Source organism: Bison bison, unplaced genomic scaffold, assembly GCF_000754665.1.
Source record: "Bison bison bison isolate TAMUID 2011002044 unplaced genomic scaffold, Bison_UMD1.0 scf7180017864491, whole genome shotgun sequence".
NCBI lineage: Eukaryota > Metazoa > Chordata > Mammalia > Artiodactyla > Bovidae > Bison > Bison bison.
In genome coordinates, this window is record NW_011495050.1 from 12334207 (window position 1) to 12338278 (window position 4072).

At 42.5% G+C, this 4072-nt stretch overlaps 1 pseudogene; it reads left to right on the forward strand.

Moving 5' to 3' along the window:
* The window catches only part of LOC105005522, a 1784-nt pseudogene extending 1490 nt beyond the window's left edge, over positions 1 to 294 (forward strand).
* Positions 295 to 4072: the final 3778 nt, after the last annotated feature.

Sequence of the window (4072 nt, forward strand, 5' to 3'; positions counted from 1 at the left end):
CGCCTGCTGATCTGGGGCCAGGGCCCCAACCCACTTCCAGAGAAAAACCGACAGGTGACTGGTTGGCCACCCACAGGCCCACTTCCTGGACGCAGATCCTGGCTTGGTGCACCCATATGGTACCATCAGCCACTATGATATGTATGACTACCTGCATCTGAGCCGTCTGGGGTACACACCTGTATGCCGGGCCCTGCACTTCTTGCTTCTGCATCGCTAGCCCAAGACCAAGGACAGGGTGGTGCCCCCTGCTGGAATCTACCCCCTAAGCATCTGCCTTTCCTGCAACATTAAATTCTCATTTTTCAGTCCCACCCCTCAAAAAAATGGAACACAGAGAGTAATTTCATTCATTCATTCAACTGAATAACAATAATTGAAAGTCTTCCATTGTCAAGTCTTGCACTAAGCAGTAGGTATATAAGGACAAAAACAGAGCCTTTGGGACTTCCCTGGTGGTCCAGCGCTTAAGAATCTGCCTGTAGGGGACACAGGTTCGATTCCTGGTCTGGGAGGATTCCACATGCTGTAAGGCAACTAAGCCTGTGTGCTGCAGCTACTGAAGCCCACGTGCCCTGGAGCCTGTGCTCCACAACAAGAGAAGCCACTGCACTGAGAAACTGGAGCACTTTGATTACACTGTAGCCCACAAGCAGCAAGGAGGACTCAGCATCGCCAAAAATCACTAAAAGACTCTCGAGAGTCCCTTGGACTGCAAGGAGATCCAACCAGTCCATTCTGAAGGAGATCAGCCCTGGGATTTCTTTGGAAGGAATGATGCTAAAGCTGAAACTCCAGTACTTTGGCCACCTCATGTGAAGATTGACTCATTGGAAAAGACTCTGATGCTGGGAGGGATTGGGGGCAGGAGGAGAAGGGGACGGCAGAGGATGAGATGGCTGGATGGCATCACCGACTCGATGGACATGAGTTTGAGTGAACTCCGGGAGTTGGTGATGAACAGGGAGGCCTGGCATGCTGTGATTCATGGGGTCGCAAAGAGTCGGACACGACTGAGCGACTGAACTGAACTGAATTTTTAAAAATACAGTATTCAAGGATCTTACTATCTAGCAGGAGCAACAAAGATGGAATATGTGGCATATTCAGTCCTATGACACAGTTAGTATTAGAGTGTCAGAGAGGACTTCCCAGTGTGAAGCTTTGAAGAACTCACAGGTATTAGTTAGGACAGAATGTAACCCACTGTGAATGAACAGCATGTTCAAGAATGAGACGGCAGGGAGGGTGCGGCATGTTTGAGGACTTGGAAGTAATTCAATGTGGCTGCAACATATGCTCTGAGGTTAGGAGGAACGGAAAGTTGAGGCTGCAGAGATAGACAGGGGACCACTAATGAAAGGCCATGTTAAAATGCTTGGATTTTCTCCAAAATAAAATTTTCTCTGACTTTGTCATTTTAAGTATCATATCCAAGGATCTGCAGCAGACAAAATGAAATGGAAAACCAAATAACATATACGAATTCAGCCATGCAATTATCCATGCGTGGTCAAATAGGAATTCTAGTTAAAAATAAACTAGTTTAGACCCAGTCCTGAAAATACAAAGTAGCCTCTTTTGAGGGGAGTCAGATACAGCTCCAAATGCATACATCAAATTTATTTCGTCACTTCAGGATTTGGTGTTACAAAATCATCTTTAAAAAGTCTACAGATACCACACTTAAACCTCTAGACAAATCTAACTTTATTTCGTATTAGTTTTTTAAAATAAATATAGATTTTACAACGTCTTTGAAAATGAAGGATGGAGAGAATAAAGAGTTATTATATCAAACAAGAATGTGTTGATTTAACAACAAAATGTTTAGAGATCAGTGTTTTTTGACAGTCATACCTTTTCAACTATCTTAGGATATGTCAGTTGAGGGAACAGTCCCAGTTAAGACTATAAGGAAATTATTTAGAAATTTTACCCTCTTTTTTAGCCACATATTAACCTAATCAATTTTTTTTTTCTTATTCTTAGGATGTTGGGGGAAAAAAATCTACAACCGCATGGTTTGAAGACACCACAAATTTAAGATCTGCAGCTTCGGCTGGGCTCCATGCGCTGACCAGCATTTCTTAGTCTGCTCTTTTTCTTACTTCTCCCAGCACCTATGCTAAATGTTCACCTCTTTCCCAAGTCTACCTGCTCACTTATGGCAAACTGTCTTGTTCTTACTCACTGGATGTAGGAACTGAGTATGAGATTAAATACACGGTTGATTAAAGATTGTGAGATCAGCAGATATCCAAGGAAAACTCACACATTAAAGGGTAACTGACAGGGATGACAAGGAGCCTTAGAGAAGACTGAAAAGAGGAAAATTAGGAGGCAACCAGAAATTTAAAAAAAAAAATACAAAAAGTATTACAAAGCCCATACAAAGCCCATTTGATACTGAGAAATCAAATATGTTAAGTGTCAAAGGGTCCACTGAATGTGGCACTATAATGATCACAGTAAATAGTGACCTTATTTCAAATAATTCCAATGGAGCAATGAGAATAGAAATCAGATTCTAGTTGACTGAACAACAAATGAGAGAGACAGGAAAAAGCAAGTACATAATCTTTCAAGACATTTGTCTGTGGGGACTTCCCTGGTGGTCCAGTGGTTGGGAGCCTGCCTGCCAATACGGGGGACATGGGTTCAATCCCTGGTCTGGCAGGATTCCACTTACTAAGAAGCAGCTGAGCCTGTGTGCCACAACTACTGAGCTGGTGCTCTAGAGCCCACCAGTCCTGCAACCTAGAGCCCGTGCTCCACAACGAGAGAAGCCAGCACAATGAGGTGCCCGTGCAACACGATGAAGAGTAGCCCCTTCTCACCACAACTAGAGACAGCCCACACATAGCAATGAAGACCCAGTGCAGCCAAACACATACATATAAATAAATAAGTACATACTTTTTAAATGACATTTCATCATGAAAGAGAAGGTTGTCTATGAAACAGAAAGATGTCATGACTGAGTTAAAAGGACAGAGGACTAAAGGAAGCATTCACTGTGGATATGGCAGTGGTGGTGATGGTAAGTCGAGGTGGTTAGGAGCAGCAGAGGTGATGGTTTCCAAGGCAGACCATTCAATATCACAGTAATCCAAGTCCATGCCCCAACCAGTAACGCTGAAGAAGCTGAAGTTGAACGGTTCTATGAAGACCTCCAAGACCTTTTAGAACTAACACTCAAAAAAGATGTCCTTTTCATTATACGGGACTGGAATGCAAAAGTAGGAAGTCAAGAAACACCTGGAGTAACAGGCAAATTTGGCCTTGGAATACGGAATGAAGCAGGGCAAAGACTAATAGAGTTTTGCCTAGAAAATGCACTGGTCATAGCAAACACCCTCTTCCAACAACACAAGAGAAGACTCTACACATGGACATCACCAGATGGTCAACACTGAAATCAGATTGATTATATTCTTTGCAGCCAAAAATGGAGAAGCTCTATACAGTCAACAAAAACAAGACGAGGAGCTGACTGTGGCTCAGATCATGAATTCCTTATTACCAAATTCAGACTTAAATTGAAGAAAGTAGGGAAAACCACTAGACCATTCAGGTATGACCTAAATCAAATCCCTTATGATTATACAGTGGAAGTGAGAAATAGATTTAAAGGCCTAGATCTGATAGATAGAGTGCCTGATAAACTATGGACGGAGGTTCGTGACATTGTCCAGGAGACAGGGATCAAGACCATCCCCATGGAAATGAAATGCAAAAAAGCAAAATGGCTGTCTGGGGAGGCCTTACAAATAGCTGTGAAAAGAAGAGAAGCGAAAAGCAAAGGAGAAAAGGAAAGATATAAGCATCTGAATGTAGAGTTCCAAAGAATAGCAAGAAGAGATAAGAAAGCCTTTCTCAGCGATCAATGCAAAGAAATAGAGGAAAACAACAGAATGGGAAAGACTAGAGATCTCTTCAAAAAAAATTAGAGATACCAAGGGAACATTTCATGCAAAGATGGGCTCGATAAAGGACAGAAATTGTATGGACTTAACAGAAGCAGAAGATATCAAGAAGAGGTGGCAAGAATACACAGAAGAACTGTACA